A 19,383-nucleotide genomic window follows, 5' to 3' on the forward strand; every position below is an offset into this window, starting at 1 on the left:
AGCAATCAGCCAGAGGAATTAGTTTTAAGATTTTAATCAATGATCCTCAAACTATAGCACACAAAGACTTTTCAAGGTTTATAAAGGCATGAGCACTTTTAAAGGAATCACCATCATGGTCTTCAACTTGTGTTCTCCATCCTAAAATTGATCTACATAACAACCTGCCTGCTCTCTAGGCTTCATGTAGGTCCCGTTTTCACAGCCACCTTTTCCCACTTGACAAAAGAAGGGCATCACATTCACCCATTCCTATTGTGTGCCCCAGGGTATAAAAACCATCTGGGAGCCAAAGGGACAATTAAATGTATTGGTGTTGATGTTGCTGTAAGCAATGAACCACAGGCTTAGGGCTTACATTCATAAAAATGAAAACCAGATGTAGACGTGATATTAAAAGCTGTCTCATTCTAGCATTATTTAATATTCACCCGTGGATACATAAACTAACTGGAGGGAAGAAAAGGCTCATCCATCTCATCATGAGATTCATTTCTGGGAAAATTTTACTTTTGATGTTTAATATTGATTCATCATAATCTGTAATCAACTTATTTTGTTTTTATCAGCTAGGTACTACTAATAATTTTAATAATGCAACCCAAAAGAAAACTCTTGACAATGAAATCTAAAATTCCAATTAACATGTGTATGTTTGTGGCAGAGAAACATGATAGGATGAGCAATAAAGACCTCTTAAGCGTAAAAATATTTTATACAAGCACAAAATTTTGTGGAGGAAGTGGAATAAAAATACAAGTTCAAGTAGGAAGAGGAACACTAAAACTTACAGATGAAGTTGTTCATGTATTTAAATGGTGGCTGAGTCTTTGGCATTTTGGGTTCCATTGGACACAGTAAATATAATGTTTTAATTTTAAATTATAATTTTTCAATACATCAGCAATTGCATCGTTTGTAACTATTTAGATGTCTGCTAAAACATAACAGATGACACCTTAAAATATATGTAAGGGATCAAATTTTTTTAGGTGTTTTACACAAAAATGTTTTAAAAAATTCTGATTTGGATATCTAATAGCATCACGCTATAGTACCCAAACACATCTATGTTTAACAGAGGACGTACACCTGCAAACTCACCTCCTCAAATATTTCTCTAATTCTTCTTCCACTTTGCACCCACCCTTACATGGTCTCTCATATGGACCTCTAGTTTCCAGAATGGACCCAGCTCCTTCTCTAGGTAACTTTTTTCTTTACGTACCTTAGTGCCATGAGTTAGGCTAAACCTTTTTCTTCCTACTTTGGTTCTTTAATGGTTCTCCTTATGAATATTCACCATTGTCTTCTTTTCAGAAGTGGCCAAGATACTGCTCACATAACATTTTTAATCAGCTTTTCAAGTTCTGACAAAATAAAAAAAGCCTGTTGGAATTTTTATTAGAATCTCACTGAATTTAGAAGGAAATGATATATTTAGGATATTGGCATTCCTATCTATGAACATCACATATGCTGCAAATTTAGATCTTCTTTAATGTCTTTCACTGAAGTTTTACAGTTTTTTCTACATAAGCCTTCCATATCTTTTGTTCCATTTTTAGATTCCTATATCTCGATATTGGAAATAAAGCTTTAAAGATATGTATTCTATTTGTAATTAGTGTATAGAAATAAAACTGATTTTCATCTGTTGATTTTATATCCAGCTACCATGCTAAAGGCAATGGCACCCCACTCCAGTACTCTTGCCTGGAAAATCTCATGGACGGAGGAGCCTGGTGGGCTGCAGTCCATGGGGTCGCTAAGAGTTGGACACCACTCAGCGACTTCCCTTTCACTTTTCACTTTCATGCATTGGAGAAGGAAATGGCAACCACTCCAGTGTTCTTGCCTGGAGAATCCCAGGGACAGGGGAGCCTGGTGGGCTGCCATCCATGGGGTCACACAGAGTCGGACACAACTGAAGTGACTTAGCAGCAGCAGCAGCAGCAACCATGCTAAAGGGCTTGTCTGGTCGCTCAATTGGTAAAGAATTCTCCTGTGATACAGGAGTACGTAGGATAGACGGGTTCAGTCCCTGGGTTGGGAAGATCTCAAGGGCACGGCAACTCATTTCAGTATTCTTGCCTGAGATTCCCATGGACAGAAGACCCTGGCAGGCTGTAGTCCATGAGGTCACAGACACAAATGAAGTGACTGAGCTTGCATGCAGGCAGCATGCTAAATTCTCTTATCATTCCCAATAAACTATGGGTTTGGGCGGGCATTCTATGTAGATGACTAAGTGTGAATCATAACAATTTTGTTTCTTTCTTTTCTAATTCTTGTTATTCTTTTTACCTGACTTAACTGCAGTGGCTAAGGCAGGCGGCCATTATAGTGTTGAAGTGGTGATATCGGGCATTTTTGTTTTCTTCCTCAATTTGAAGGAAATGTTTCTAATGTTGATTTCTTTATCTCCGTAAGTATACATATTCACCCTGTAAGTTTTGATTTATGTTCTTCATTAAAGCATTAACTCTTCAAAAGTTGCCTCTCCTCTGTTCTCTCTATTCTGTCATTTCAGAACTGAAGTTTGTGTTCAAATTCGGCTAGCCTTGACTTTCTTCCAGAGAGGATTTGTCTTTGCTTCTTCTGGGAGCCAAAAGGCTCTAGGTACCTGAGACCAGTTAGGCCAGATTCTCAGGCTTACTATAAGGATCTCAGGTACAGGTCCTTCTACTTGCCACTGACAGCAAAACCCTTTGTGTATGTGAGTGTGTGTGTGTGTGTACATACACGTGTGCACATATAGCTTACAGCTCTGGTTTCAACTCAAGGTTTTTTGTTTGGTTGGTTACTATTATTCTGATTTTAGTCCCTTAGAGATTTTTCTTTCTGGAGATCTCAGCAATGCTATAAAAGTTATGTTTTATGCAAAATTTATGGTTCCTGCAAATTTATGTTTAATGGTTTCAGGAAACAAAATATTATTCACAAAATCCACTGTGCTGCTTATATTGAAGTCCACAAGTAAGGATATTTGAACAGCAAAAAATAGAAGAAGTAAATAATTACAGAATAAAAAGCAATCTTAAATTGCACATATTTGATTTTAAGAAAAACTCACCGTATTATCTCTTTCTCCTTCTGTAAATATAGCCACCAGGAACAGCTGCTCAATGTCCCAACAAGGTCATATTCCCTGATGTTCATTTTGAATGTGTCCAAAAAGGAAAATGGAAAGACAGAATTTTTAAAAGGTTATAACAGAGAGTCATGGAGAATAAATGGACTGGAAAGCCCCTTTCAGGTCTAATCAAGGAACATTTCTCTCCTCTTGGGATAAAGGATCCTTACAATATCTGCCTACTGGGATTTCCCACCTGCTACATATCAGTAACTGCTGTGTCTCCCATCTTTCTCCAGGGAACAGTTATTGATGTTACCATGAGCACATTTTACCTGTGTGTATTGGATGTTTGGGGAACAAATGACTTGCCTTTTTAGTTCATAGGTTTTTAGTTCATAGTTCAAGAGAAGCCATACCCAGACATGAAGTGAATTTCTTCCTGATGTAGGAACTGTAATATATCACCCATACAGCTTGCTCTTTGAACTTGATGACCTCATTGAAAGGCCCTTCTGGCACTGTTATTATCAGTGACATTCACAAAATATTTCTGGTTTGGTACCCTTGCTCATAGATTTGCCTGTTTTTCATCTTGCAAAACTGAAACTCTATGCCCATTAAGCAAATATTCCCTATTCTCTCTCCTCCTAGCCCCTGCTAACCACATTCTTCTGTCTGTCTCTATGGTTTTGATTACTCTAGGTATCTCATATAAGTGGAATCATACACTATTTATAATTTTATGGCTAGCTTATTTTATATAGCTTAATGTCCTCAAGTTTCATCCACATTGTAGCGTATGTCAGAATTGCCTGAGAGTCATGTTTTGGCTGATGGATCGTGAGCAGAAGTGTCTGTCCAGCAGCTTTAAGAGCAAGTGTGTGATTTGATATAATTTTCTTTCCTTGTGTCCCAGTGACAGGCAACCTTACAGACAATGGATGGTACGATACCCTGGGTTTCAGAGTGAGAGAACTAGAGAACCCATAGACGTCTAGTGATGGACATGTATTATAAGCAAGAAATGTATCTTTGTTGTTTTGAGCCTCTGGACCTGGGGATTGTTTGTCACTACAGCATTACCCAGCCCATTTTGATAGATACAAGTACAAGACTAAGAGATGGTATTTACATTATAGTCTTAACCCTGCCACCTATCTATATGCCAAGTCACTTGACTTCTTTAAATGTAAGTTTTCTCACTTGTGATAGGATTAGTCATTCTCCCTTCTCTGCTTCACTGGATTTTTTTTTTTTTTTTTGGATCCAGTATTTGTGAAAGTGAAAAATGTAAAGCATGTGCAAATATATACCAGTAGTATCATTAACACCATTGGATTGGTTTATTCTCCCCTGTATAATGCCAATCTCCAGAAAAAAAAATTAGAGAAATTATGAAAAGTCAAGAATATATTTAAATCAGGTAACAGTGAATGGATGACTTGATCATTTCAGCTTGAAGTGGTAATATTTCCACCTAAAGTAGCTAAATAACTATGCACACCTTCTTTTATAACCATGAAACCTCTTTAAAAAGTTTTTAATGCTTTTGAAATTTTATTGTAAGTTAAAGAGTTGTAACTAACAAAAGTAAAACTGAAGGTAATTTTAGAAGAAATAAAGTTTATTTTGGCCTTAGAAAATATGACAGTTTTGTGATATCAAGGTGAGAATTGAGATGGCTTGTTTACCAATATCAGTCAAGCTGATTAAACTTTGTTTTCAAACTCCATCTGCCTTTCCTTCACCCCCACTTTCTGAATTTCAAGGGCTTGACCCCTATCTTCCATTGTCATCCTCACATTAGAAAGAATGAATCATAGAGTCCTGTAAAAATGCCCTTTTCTATGGGCACCTAAAGACAGGAGAATCCGGTGACCGCTTTGCAGAGTGTGTGAGCATGTTGAGCAGTTCTGCACTGGTTAATGACAACCACAAACTGGTCACTAGAGGTGTTTGTGAGAGACATTCTGGGTCTTATGGGAATGTTGTTTTTGGCTTGCCGTTTGTTGTGTTATGAATGGCCAGGCAGGGAGGGCAGGGCTCCGTACTACTTCAGTAAAGTGCTATGCTGACTTGTGCTGACATAGTAATGAAGATGATGTGTGACGAATAATTATATATGAAACTCTGAGTTATTTCTTCAATCATTTCTTTACTTACAGAAAAAATATTCATTTGTAAAACATTCACTAAACTCTTTAGTTGAAATTTAAGTATAATAAGTACATAGTATCAACAAGAAACTGCTGCTGCTGCTAAGTTGCTGCAGTCGTGTCTGACTCTGTGCGACCCCATAGACGGCAATCCACCAGGCTCCCCCGTCCCTGGGATTCTCCAGGCAAGAACACTGGAGTGGGTTGCTATTTCCTTCTCCAACGCAAGAAAGTGAAAAATGGAAGTGAAGTCGCTCAGTCATGTCCGACCTTCAGCGACCCCATGGACTGCAGCCTTCCAGGCTCCTCCGTCCATGGGATTTTCCAGGCAAGAATACTGGAGTGGGGTCCCATTGCCTTCTCCGCAACAAGAAACTAGTCACTTTTAACTCAAATAATGTAGTTCTGAGTTCTTCAAAGGATATTTGTGCATGCTAGAGGATGTAGTCATCAGATATACATCTGTCTTTTTTATGTCCTGACAGTATGTTCACCTTTTGGGCTTTCATTTCTTTGCTTTGTAGATGTTAGCATAATGATGTCACTCTTTCTCCCTAGCATAGTATAAATAAAACCTGAGATTTTACCTGCAGGTTTAATGTGTAGCTTCCTTAATGTGTAGCTTTAAAACTTTGAAGAATTCTATGTACTAATCATACACTTGATTCATATTTGAAAAATATCTAACCAAAATATTCTTTTATATATAGCTGGGCTGAGAAAGGATATTTATATTAAATAGAAAAGGTGACTACTATAAAATAAAATGAACACATAAAATACAAAAAAAAAGAAAAAATGAGGTGATGTCCTTCTTGAAAGAACTTTCTTCTCAATGCCCAATATCTTATTTTTCTCCATGGTTTTTATTTAATTGAATTCTAGTTCACATCTTTGCTTAATAGTTTCTTATGTTCAAGATAATTATAGAAATTACATACAAAATGATATGTATTTTATTACCTAACGTGAAATTAGTTTCTACTTTTGAACATTACATTTGTTTACTGAAACTAAATTTGCCTCTATTAACTGTTTCAAATTCATAAGATTAAAAAAATTAAAAATAATGGTTAATGAAATCAGGATTGTCTTAAGTTACTTTTTAATATACTGCAGTTTAACAAAAATGAGCTTTATAAGTTGAAAATGTCTATAGAGACAATTTTCAAAATTCTTAAAAGTCCTTAGTGTATCTTTTTTTTCCTATATCTTAATTCATTAATAGGAGAAACCAATTGTTGATTAAGAATGTTAATCACCTTTTTTATTCAAACTGAGCATGTTAATCAACTTTTATCATTCAAACAAAATATTTCCCCCTGAAAAAATTGTAGGTGGTCCAGAAAATTTATTTTAATAGAATGCCAGGTTAGATTTGTTAAGTAAATAGAAGATCTTACAACATGTATTTTGAATTGGAGAATGATTAAGTAATTATCACCAAATGTATAAGATAGATGCTATACTATGTTTTCCTACCATACAAAGTAAAATCTATCCTGTAACAGTGTTAGCAAAAAAGAGATCTAGGTTGATGTTGATTCTTTATGGCTTATTAGGTCAGAATTTCTGTGACTATTGCTAAAATGGATCATAGGACTTTCAGAACAAAAAAGATTTATCACAGAATTTTAGAAATTAAAACAAGTTGTTAGAAATTATCTATCTAGTTCTAGTCCACAATTTTATAGAAGAGGATTAAAATAAGGTAATGATTATGAAGTGAAGTGAAAGTCGCAGTCGGGTCCAACTCTTTGCGACCCCATGGACTATATCCATGGAATTCTCCAGGCCAGAATACTGGAGTAGGTAGCGTTTCCCTTCTCCAGGGGATCTTCCCAACCCAGGAATCGAACCCAGGTCTGCTGCATTGCAGGCAGATTCTTTACCAGCTGAGCCACATAATGATTATAAAATGTTATAAAAATAGCAAAAGAATTTACTCCTTATTAGGTACAGTTAATATGCAACCAGGGCATACTGGCAATCTCTTCCTAAAGATCTTTAGTAATATGATAAATTGCTAGCTTTCACTTATTATGTACTTGTATGAACATTGATATATACTACTAAAGGCATTTTGGGGTGCAATTCCTATATCTGATAAAAGAACATTTCACAAAGTCAATTTCTGATGTGACCTTTTTGGTGACAACATTTACTGAAGGGCATGAATTGACTACTTACAGTATTGGCAAAGGTTTCACCCAGGTTGCAATTCATGATTTCACCAATGGCCATCTCCTCATGTTCATCAATTTCAATAGAAATATATGAAAAGTTCTTGCTACTGTTTCTCTTTCCAACTGTGAGTCCGAAAGTTCTAAGTCGTGTTGGACATGTAGACGGTTAAACGTAAAGAAGAGAGTGAGAAGGAAAAGACGCCTAGTATTGAAGATCCTGCTGGGCCACTTGTTCTCCTGCCTTCCGTACCCAGTTGTCGTAGTTTATAAATGATGCATTAATCAGCCAGGAGCTCAGGGGTTGTGACAGTTCCAAGTCTTTTAAATAAAACACCTCCCTTTACTGCACTGTGGTACAGCTGCACTTGCAAAAAAACAAATATATTAATTTATCCACTGAGAAAGTAATTTTTTTTCTTTCAAGAAGAAGCAGCAATTTTTCTTTTCAAATTTAAAGCAAAATCTAGCTTTTAAGATAGAGCTCTTGACCAAGAGTCACTTGTCTCTCAAGAGTCAGCCTCACTAGAGGAGAACATAGGCAAAACACTCTCTGACATACATAACAGCAGGATCTTCTATGACCCACCTCCCAGAATATCGGAAATAAAAGCAAAAATAAACAAATGGGACCTAATTAACCTTAAAAGCTTCTGCACATCAAAGGAAACTATCAGCAAGGTGAAAAGACAGCCTTCAGAATGGGAGAAAATAATAGCAAATGAAGCAACTGACAAACAACTAATCTCAAAAATATACAAGCAACTCCTACAGCTCAACTCCAGAAAAATAAATGACCCAATCACAAAATGGGCCAAAGAACTAAATAGACATTTCTCCAAAGAAGACATACAGATGGCTAACAAACACATGAAAAGATGCTCAACATCACTCATTATCAGAGAAATGCAAATCAAGACCACTATGAGGTACCATTTCACACCAGTCAGAATGGCTGCGATCCAAAAGTCTATAAATAATAAATGCTGGAGAGGGTGTGGAGGAAAGGGAACCCTCTTACACTGTTGGTGGGAATGCAAACTAGTACAGCCACTATGGAGAACAGTGTGGAGATTCCTTAAAAACTGGAAATAGAACTGCCTTATGATCCAGCAATCCCACTGCTAGGCATACACACTGAGGAAACCAGAAGGGAAAGAGACACGTGTACCCCAATGTTCATCGCAGCACTGTTTATAATAGCCAGGACATGGAAGCAACCTAGATGTCCATCAGCAGATGAATGGATAAGAAAGCTGTGGTACATATACACAATGGAGTATTACTCAGCCATTAAAAAGAATACATTTGAATCAGTTCTAATGAGGTGGATGAAACTGGAGCCTATTATACAGAGTGAAGTAAGCCAGAAGGAAAAACACCAATACAGTATACTAACGCATATATATGGAATTTAGAAAGATGATAACAATAACCCTGTGTACGAGACAGCAAAAGTGACGCTGATGTATAGAACAGCCTTATGGACTCTGTGGGAGAGGGAGAGGGTGGGAAGATTTGGAAGAATGGCATTGAAGCATGTGTAATATCATGTATGAAACGAGATGCCAGTCCAGGTTCAATGCACGATACTGGATGCTTGGGGCTGTGCACTGGGACGACCTGGAGGGATGGTATGGGGAGGGAGGAGGGAGGAGGGTTCAGGAAGGGGAGCACATGTATACCTGTGATGGATTCATTTTGATGTTTGGCAAAACTAATACAATTATGTAAAGTTTAAAAAAAAAAAAAAAAAAGAGTCAGCCTCAGTGTTGTTAAATTCATTTTCAGGTTTTATTAGAGAAAGATTTCCATTAGAAGTATAGCCAGCATAGGATTTTACCTGCTTGATTTTACATATCTAATTTTTCAAATGGAAAGTACAACAAAAGACTTGCCACCTTTACCTTCACCATCAGCCTCAACACTTCCATAGAGAATTTGTAAATTTCTGTATGTTGAATTAAGTAATTCCTCAGCATCATTATAATTCTGTGGCAATAAACCCCAAATTAACAAGGTTAATATCAAAAGGTTATACAAAACTAGATAAAATGTCAGTCTGATGCCATAGTAATCAATTTAAAAAATGAGACTACAAATCTGAGTCTATTATTATGATCATCATATTTATGATTGTATGAATAAAGTTATTCATTCCAGAATGTTAACAAGATGTCTTTCATGTATCATTAAAATAATTTGTTTCAAATACTTGGCTAAATTATTGAAGTACTTTCAATATTAATAATTTTGTACAAATGTCTAGCAAGAATAACCAGTCAAAATTAAGTAACCATCAATTAGGATAGATTATTTCTGTTGGCTCTCATTTGCTTTCCTAATAATCAACTTGATTTTTTTCTAAAATAGGTCAATATGAAATGAGTGCTAGTCATTTCACACTTCTAGCTTTTAATAAACCAAAACTGTTTAAAGAAATTAGTGATTCTCTTGTAAGTTATTAATCTTTACAGATATATCATGTTTTCATCCTTTAAATTTGATATGCTCATTTTCTCTTTAATTATCATATACTAATATGATAATAGCACAGTAATTTTATTAGTTCTATTTCTAATAAATTTTGTAAAATTGATTTACTCTAAAATTAATCATATATGACTGTAGCACAAGCATCATTCTCATTATTACACTATTGATTAAGGGGAATTTATTTTCAAGATGTTTAGCTTAAAATATAAAAGGGGGCATTAACATCCTTAATTTTTGAATTATTTTGTACTCTGGTTTTGAGTTTTGTGACTCCATGTCTAATACCTAAATCTCTCATTAATTTAGGCTAAAGTCCAAGAGATAAAGAGTCAAACCCTTTGAATTTTCTTTTAGCAAGGGTATAATTCTAGCAAGAGTCATATTATTTAACAAGGTATAGGAAATAATACAGATCTGAAATGTCAAATAAGAAAATTAAACTTTTGAATCTTAGACATGTTGAAAGAGATGCTGGGTTTTTGACAGAAGCTGAAACTCCTCCATGGTTTCTATATTTGAGAAAGGTCATTCCCTTTATGTATTTATAGAATTTATCACTTCACTTAGCAATTGCTAAGTTACAGAAGAATAATAAAATAGAAAAAATTATGAAAATAACTGCAGAATAAAGATAAACAGAATCATTATCCTGAAAACATTATTCTTTTTTGAAAATTCTATCAACCAATTATTCTTAATGTTAAGTTTATCATTTAACTTAATTGGGGTCAACTCCTTTCTCACCTACATTACTCAAAAGCAGTACATATTTTCTTAATGGCTTTGTTTTAATGGCTTATTTTTCTTCTCTTAAATTATATCTATTGATCTTAGTATGCTAAATAAATGCTATGCTTAGGAAAGCATGCCATTTTTCTAACTACTTTCTACACTTTCTAAATATTTCCCCTTTTAAAAATAGAGTTGGAATCTGTTTAGATAATACCTTAAACACTTCAGGAAACTTTTATAAAGTATGAGTTAGAAACTTTGCAAATACTAATTAATTAATTTGGAATTATTTAATTTGGAATGTAGAGTATCCTGATAGCAACTAATGGAGAGTCAGGTGGTAAATAAAACTCTCACAAGCCACTCCTTGGTAATAGCTTAGGCATACAGTTGTGAATACACCAGACATGATTCCTGACCTTATGGGACTTCTAACTGGAATGAATTTTCTAACGCATAAGACCTCATTGCTTGAAATGTGGTTCTGCCTCAGATGAACCTGGTATGATTGCTCAAACCTGATGTCCAGGTCTCACAGGGTCTCCTGATTACCTTTCTAAATGCTGAAAATATGTCATTCAGTTCACTTCAGTTGCTCAGTTGTGTCCGATTCTTTGCAACCCTATGGACTGCAGCATGACAGGCTTCCTTGTCCATCACCAACTCCCAGAGCTTGCTCAAACTCCTGTTCATCAAGTCGGTGATGCCATCCAATCATCTCATCCTCTGTTGTCCCCTTTTCATCATGCCTTCAATCTTTCCCAGCATCAGGGTCTCTTCCAATGAGTCATCATTTGCATCAGGTGGCCAAAGTATTGGAGTTTCAGCTTCAGCATCAGTCCTTCCAATGAATATTCAGGACTGATTTCCTTTATGATTGACTTGTTTGATCTCCTTGCAGTTCAAGGGACTCCAAAAGCATCAGTTCTATGGCACTCAGCTTTCTTTATGGACCAACTCTCACATCCACACATGACTACCGGAAAAACCATAGCTTTGACTAGACGGACCTTTGTCAGCAAAGTAATGTGTCAGATTTTTAATATGCTGTCTAGGTTGGTCATAGCTTTTCTTCCAAGGAGTAAGCATCTGTTAATTTCATGGCTGCAGTGATTTTGGTGCCCCCCAAAATAAAGTCTGTCACTATTTCCATTGTTTCCCCATCTATTAGTGTGTCTAGAAGATAAAATATTTTTTTAGGAATATAGCCACAATCTCAAAATTCCAATAATTCCATACTATTGTCAAACATCTATTCAGTTCAGAGTAGAACTATCTACTCATAGTTCTCTTATTGTTGCATAATATTTTTTAAATCTATTTTTAATTGGTGGATAGTTGCATAATATTTTTATACTTTATAGGAATCAGGGTGAAAATATGTTCCATACATTACTATTGGTTGATGCCTCTTAAGTCTCTTTTAATCTCTTTTTCTTTCTTTCTTACAGTTTATTCGTAGAATAAAGTCAGTTGATCTGCAGAATTTCCCACAGAGTAGATTTTTTTTATTGCATCTCCTGTTCTTCTGTCCTCTGAATTTCTTTTAAATTGGTAGTTGGATCCAGAGTAGTGATTCTCAGTGCGGGGGGGTAGTCAGAGAGGAGGGAGCAATTTTGCCCTCAGGAGACATTTGTCAATGCCTGGAGACATTTTTAATTTTCACAGTGGAGGTGAGTCTATTGGGATCTAGTGGGAAGAGACCTGGCGTCCTGGTAATTATCCTACAATACATAGGAGAGGCCACCTGCCCAACAAGAGTTATCTGGCTCAAAGTGTCAGTAGTGCCAAGGTTAAGAAACTACAGAGGCATGATCAAGTTCAAGTTTGGTTTTTTTACCCAACTTTTTCCAGTTCATCTAACTATTTTTATCATCTTCACATTTTAAGCAATAATTGTTGGCATTAATTACATCAGTTTTAATGATTTTTAACATATAATTTGAGATATGCCATAGATTTTAAAAAAATATTTGAATGACTTTAGAAAGAGTTCAAAACTGCAAATACGATTAACATTCACTTTGGTTCCCAGACCAGATTATATTTTTGTTCACTAAAATATAATTATACTCACAAGGGTTTGATATCTCAGTACAGTTGTGATACTGAGGTACAAAGCACATTTTTTAATACTATTCATTCCAAATTAGTCCAGCTGCCCCACTAATATATATTTTCTGAACCCATAAATTTAGTATTTATACAATTGTCTGTAAAATTTTGAGAAAATTCATGCAAAAGGCAGTGACAAGTTTGCTTCTCATATGTACAGCTATAATTAAATTTGAAAATAAAAAAGCCATCTGTCCCAGCTTTTGAAAAAAATAAAGCAACATCATTAAGAAAAAATTTGGAAAGAATATCTAATTTACAAATAGTTCAAGTCTTTAAAAGTTAGTCACTGAAAAATGCACTAAAGAAATACGTTTTTTACTGGAAGTAGCCTAGTTTTTTTTTTTTTTCTTGTGAAGTAAACTTCTGAGTCCCAATTCTGCCAGTCAACTGAGTGTAGCTTTTATGTCTTTATACTCTGTGTTCTTCTGTGTTTTTTTTTAAACAGTGAGCAACGGAATGACATGCATTTGCAGAATGTGTGGTGGATAAAAGAGCACGCTAATCTTAAATTCTAAAAATATTTTTATGTCAAATATTAAAAACAAGATAAGGGTGAATAACCTTTTAAAATATTAACTGATTTTATGCTGGAATTGTACCCAAGCTTTGTTTGTGAGGTAAAAGCGCATGAAGGTTCTACTTAACATACATGAATGTTTGGGTCAACCTGAAAATATAGATAGCAAAAAAAAAAAAAGAAAAAAAAGAACAGCCTTTATAATCTGTATAATTTTTTTATTTCTTTGGATAGGGTATATAATTTGTAAGAAATTTCACTTAAATATTTTAAAATTATAATAAAAAGATAAGTGTGGTAAAATGATATATTTTGTTACCCATGATTTGTTGTAAGGGACAGAAACTGGCTCAAAAAATCTTAAATAAATGAACTATTTGTCCTCACATACCATAGAAAATCAGTGGTATAGAACCTGCCAATGGTCTACCTCCCCCTACTACCAATTTTATATTTTATTTTTTTGCTTGCTGGAACAGCCTGTCTCTCACTGAGGAGCTAAAAAATGAAATGACAGATCTGCACATACTCAGCCTCCCTTGACCTAGATATGAACCTCTGACCCAATCCTGGCCAGTGAGACATATGGAGAAGTCCACTTGGGACCCTTAGAAAAACTTTCTTTCCTTATAAAAAGAAAAAGTCCTTGAGGAGAATCCACTTTTCTTTCTTCTCTCTGGACGTGGTTGTATGAGGCTGTGATGCTGCTGTGATTGGACAAGCTGTATGTACCAAGAACCCTATATTGATCAACTGAGTCATTGGTAGAACAACTTACTCCTAAACTCTTCAATATATGAGGAAAAATGTTTGTTTTTAAGGGAATGGTATAAATATATAGTCCAAAGCTATACTGTTGATTTCAAGCATTGCTATGTTCAGAAACTTGTGAAATATTAACAGATATTTATCTGTTTTTCTCACTACTCTATTTTCCTCAATATTGGATTCATGATCAGGCTCCAGCTAGTGGCCCCTGCTGCGGCTGCTGTTAAGTCGCTTCAGTCATGTCCAACTCTGTGTGACCCATAGACGGCAGCCCACCAGGCTCCCCCGTCCCTGGGATTCTCCAGGCAAGAACACTGGAGTGGGTTGTCATTTCCTTCTCCAATGCATGAAAGGGAAAAGTGAAAGTGAAGTCGCTCAGTCATGTCTGACTCTTAGTGACCCCATGGACTGCAGCCTACCAGGCTCCTCCGTCCATGGGATTTTCCAGGCAAGAGTACTGGAGTAGGTTGCCATTGCCTTCTCCAGCTACTGGCCCCAGGCAGGTTCAAATTAATATCATATTTACCACTATGGTTTCAGCCTAAGGATAACTTCCTTCAAAAAAGTTCTGAGAATAGTCCTGGGATTTAGTCAGATGAATCTGACTTCATTTCTGTATCCTTTCCCGGAACAATCCTGGATATTACATAGGTGCCAAGGATACAGAATTTCAAAACACAAGACCTATCTTCCCAGTCTAAGGAGGGAGACAGAGGTAAATCTGTTATTACAGCTTAGCAGATAAATGTCATGTGCACTGCATGTCATAGTTTTAAAGATCAGATCAGATCAGTCGCTTAGTCGTGTCCCACTCTTTGCGACCCCATGAATTGCAGCACGCCAGGCCTCCCTGTCCCTCACCAACCCCCGGAGTTCACCCAGACTCACGTCCATCGAGTCAGTGATGCCATCCAGCCATCTCATCCTCTGTCATCCCCTTCTCCTCCTGACCCCAATCCCTCCCAGCATCAGAGTCTTTTCCAATGAGTCAACTCTTCACATGAGGTGGCCAAAGTACTGGAGTTTCAGCTTTAGCATCATTCCTTCCAAAGAAATCCCAGGGCTGATCTCCTTCAGAATGGACTGGTTGGGTCTCCTTGCAGTCCAAGGGACTTTCAAGAGTCTTCTCTAACACCACAGTTCAAAAGCATCAATTCTTCGGCGCTCAGCCTTCTTCACAGTCCAACTCTCACATCCATACATGACCACAGGAAAAACCATAGCCTTGACTAGACGAACCTTTGTTGGCAAAGTAATGTCTCTGCTTTTGAATATGCTATCTAGATTGGTCATAACTTTCCTTCCAAGGAGTAAGCGTCTTTTAATTTCATGGCTGCAGTCAGCATCTGCAGTGATTTTGGAGCCCAGAAAAATAAAGTCTGACACTGTTTCCACTGTATCCCCATCTATTTCCCATGAAGTGGTGGGACCGGATGCCATGATCTTCGTTTTCTGAATGTTGAGCTTTAAGCCAACTTTTTCACTCTCCACTTTCACTTTCATCAAGAGGCTTTTGAGTTCCTCTTCACTTTTCTGCCATAAGGGTGGTGTCATCTGCATATCTGAGGTTATTGATATTTCTCCTGGCAATCTTGATTCCAGCTTGTGCTTCTTCCAGCCCAGTGTCTCTCATGAGGTATTCTGCATATAAGTTAAATAAACAGGGTGACAGTATACAGCCTTGATGAACTCCTTTTCCTATTTGGAACCAGTCTGTTGTTCCATGTCCAATTCTAACTGTTGCTTCCTGACCTGCATACAAATTTCTTAAGAGGCAGATCAGGTGGTCTGGTATTCCCATCTCTTGAAGAATTTCCCACAGTTGATTGTGATCCACACAGTCAAAGGCTTTGGCATAGTCAATAAAGCAGAAATAGATGTTTTTCTGGAACTCTCTTGCTTTTTCTATGATCCAGCGGATGTTGGCAATTTGATCTCTGGGTCCTCTGCCTTTTCTAATACCAGCTTGAACATCAGGAAGTTCACAGTTCACGTATTGCTGAAGCCTGGCTTGGAGAATTTTGAGCATTACTTTACTAGCATGTGAGATGAGTGCAATTGTGTGGTAGTTTGAGCATTCTTTGGCATTGCCTTTCTTTGGGATTGGAATGAAAACTGACCTTTTCCAGTCCTGTGGCCACTGCTGAGTTTTCCAAATTTGTTGGCATATTGAGTGCAGCACTTTCACAGCATCATCTTTCAGGATTTGGAATAGCTCAACTGGAATTCCATCACCTCCACTAGCTTTGTTCATAGTGATGCTTTCTAAGGCCCACTTGACTTCACATTCCAGGATGTCTGGCTCTAGGTGAGTGATCACACCATCGTGATTATCTTGGTTGTGAAGATCTTCTTTGTACAGTTCTTCTGTGTATTCTTGCCATCTCTTCTTAATATCTTCTGCTTCTGTTAGGTCCATACCATTTCTGTCCTTTATCGAGCTCATCTTTGCATGAAATGTTCCTTTGATATCTCTGATTTTCTTGAAGAGATCCCTAGTCTTTCCCATTCTGTTGTTTTCCTCTATTACTTTGCATTGATTGCTGAAGAAGGCTTTCTTATCTCTTCTTGCTATTCTTTGGAACTCTGCATTCAGATGTTTATATCTTTTCCTTTTCTCCTTTGCTTTTCACTTCTCTTCTTTTCACAGCTATTTGTAAGGCCTCCCCAGGCAGCCATTTTGCTTTTTTGCATTTCTTTTCTATGGGAATGGTCTTGATCCCTGTCTCCTGTACAATGTCACGAACCTCATTCCATAGTTCATCAGGCACTCTATCTATCAGATCTAGGCCCTTAAATCTATTTCTCACTTCCACTGTATAATGATAACTGATTTGATTTAGGTCATACCTGAATGGTCTAGTGGTTTTCCCTACTTTCTTCAATTTAAGTCTGAATTTGGCAATAAGGAGTTCACAAGGCAACCACAAAAGAGGGGCATTGGTTTCTACCAAAAAATTTTGCAAGAGTGGATGAAATAAAGGCCAAGTTTTTAAAAGCTGAGATGATATGAGCTAAGTCAGAATGTCTGGTAAATTCTTGATGCTCTTTGCTAATTCTAGACTACTTCCAACTATGCCAGTGGCCTGAGACAAGTCTTCTAGCCTCTCTGTATTCATGTCAGGAAATTAACAGGGGGTGGGGTGAGAAATAGGGAAAGGGTGGGTAGGGCTTTTCCAAAGTACTTTACAGATTTAGAATATGATTATTCTACCTTCTTGTTACAAGTATCTCCAATTGATATGACAAAGACCTAAAAACAAATAATTACTAATTTTAATCTACCATGAAATGACAACTGACCTAGTTTTCTAATTATTTCCAGGAAAAAGACTTAAACATTGAATAACATGATTAAAATTATCCCCCAAATTAACTGCCTTATATTTAATTACTAATTTCCTAGGGATACATTTTACTATTTTTCTCTCAAGTGAGTTCATCAAAAAGCTATGTTGTTAAAGTCAAAAGTTCATTTAGTGTTTTCCTGAGTTGTTTTGTTTTGATTATACATCCGTTTAAAGCTAAAAATCTCTTGGCCTTCCTTTGAGGCTTCAAGGATCCATTCATGCTCATTTACCTACATGCTGGAACATGTTTACTATACTTAATGTGAAAATCTGAATTACTAAGCTCCTATAGCACCCTCACTGCGTAGTACCGTAAAGTTCGGAAAGTGAAGAGAGAAAATAAGGGAACAGAAATGATATAAGGAGGTTAAAGTTGAGGAAAGAAAGTTCTGGGACAGGTCTTATGGTAACAGGTTAAGAACCCCCGGTCAGATTACTGATCAACCTGAAAAAGTGAAAGCGAAAGTGTTAGTCATTCAGTTGTGTCCGACTTTTTGAGACCCCATGAACTGTAGCCCGTGAGGATCCTCTGTCCATGGGATTCTCCAGGCAAGAATACTGGAGTGGATTGCCATTACCTTCTCCAGGGGATCTTCCTGACCCAGAGATTGAACCTGGGTCTCCCACATTGCAGGCTAATTCTTTACCATCTGAGCCACCAGGGATCATCCTGAGTTTGGCACCAATTTATTCTTAAAAAAGAAAGATCACTTTATCTCTTAATACCTTTTGTTTAGTAAGTACTAATTTATTCTTCATCTTGACTATCAACTTCGGTTATGTTATCAAAGAAGGACTTTTGCAAAATAACCACCACTCCCCATCCCCTTTTTTTGCCACACCACAAAGTATGCAGAACCTTAGTCCCCGACCAGAGATCAAGCCCGTGCCCCCTGCAATGGAAGCCTGGAGTCTTAACCGCTGGACCACCAGGGAAGTTCCAACTCCCCTTTTAAACTTATATTATTCTAAAACGTGTTTTAATGTCTATACTAACTTGGAATAGATCTAAATTTATATACATTTTAAATTTCATCATAGAAAACAATTTCCTCTATAGGAAAGAAATTTCTCATCTCTTTTCACCTCTCTAAAATACCAACAGCAATGGAAAATCCCACTATCTATTACATGGGACAAAAGCTAGTGTTCGTTGGACAAATATTGAAAGATTTCAGTTTTGAGGCTTGGCATACTTAGTGTCCTATATTTCTTACTAGCTTCAAGAAATTATGTTCAAGAAAGCAGGCATTTATTATGCTTCTGCTATCCTCTCAGAAGTTAGCCTGGTAGGAGTAGAAATAAACTTTGAAAATATCTGAAAATGTATAGTTCTATTCTGCTGCCATGGGCCTGTTTATTTCAAAGTTTGATAGTAAGTTTATGAGAAAACAACAATGCCATACATAGTAACTATGTGATACATTAATTTGAAAATATTTATTATGACAAATAATGAGAGGAACAGGATGCTCTATTTGTTTAAGTGATCAAAAAACTCATTTGGAGGAATAATGAACTTTCCCTGGGAATTTGACATAAGAAACTACGGGAGGACATACACAGCTTATCTAAAGCACATCTCTGCATTTCCTTTTATTGGAAAGTTTCAATCTTTTGTAGATGAACTCAAGGTAATTATTTTAGAAAACAGAGTGTTCTTAGGTTGTACTAAGCTAACAGTATGGTCACCTTGCTGCAGCTGGTGAAGTGGAACACCCAGGACAAGAAAAAGGAAATTAATACAGAACTTATCTTAGTTTTGGAGAAGGCAATGGCACCCCATTCCAGTACTCTTGCCTGGAAAATCCCATGGATGGAGGAGCCCAGAAGGCTGCAGTCCATGGGGTCACTGAAGGTTGGACACGACTGAGCGACTTCACTTTCACTTTTCACTTTCATGCATTGGAGAAGGAAATGGCAACTCACTCCAGTGTTCTTGCCTGGAGAAGCCCAGGGACGGGGGAGCCTGGTGGGCTGCCGT

General features: G+C 36.8%; 1 long non-coding RNA gene across 1 annotated transcript in view; it reads right to left on the reverse strand.

The window, feature by feature from the left end:
- Window positions 1–2,967: 2,967 nt before the first annotated feature.
- The window catches only part of LOC133240385 (uncharacterized), a 39,627-nt gene continuing 23,211 nt past the window's right edge, over window positions 2,968–19,383 (reverse strand). The window contains exon 4 of the long non-coding RNA XR_009734214.1: window positions 2,968–3,151. This is a non-coding gene — a long non-coding RNA (uncharacterized LOC133240385). The remainder of the gene's footprint in view (window positions 3,152–19,383) is intronic.

Source organism: Bos javanicus, chromosome 28 (assembly GCF_032452875.1).
Source record: "Bos javanicus breed banteng chromosome 28, ARS-OSU_banteng_1.0, whole genome shotgun sequence".
NCBI lineage: Eukaryota > Metazoa > Chordata > Mammalia > Artiodactyla > Bovidae > Bos > Bos javanicus.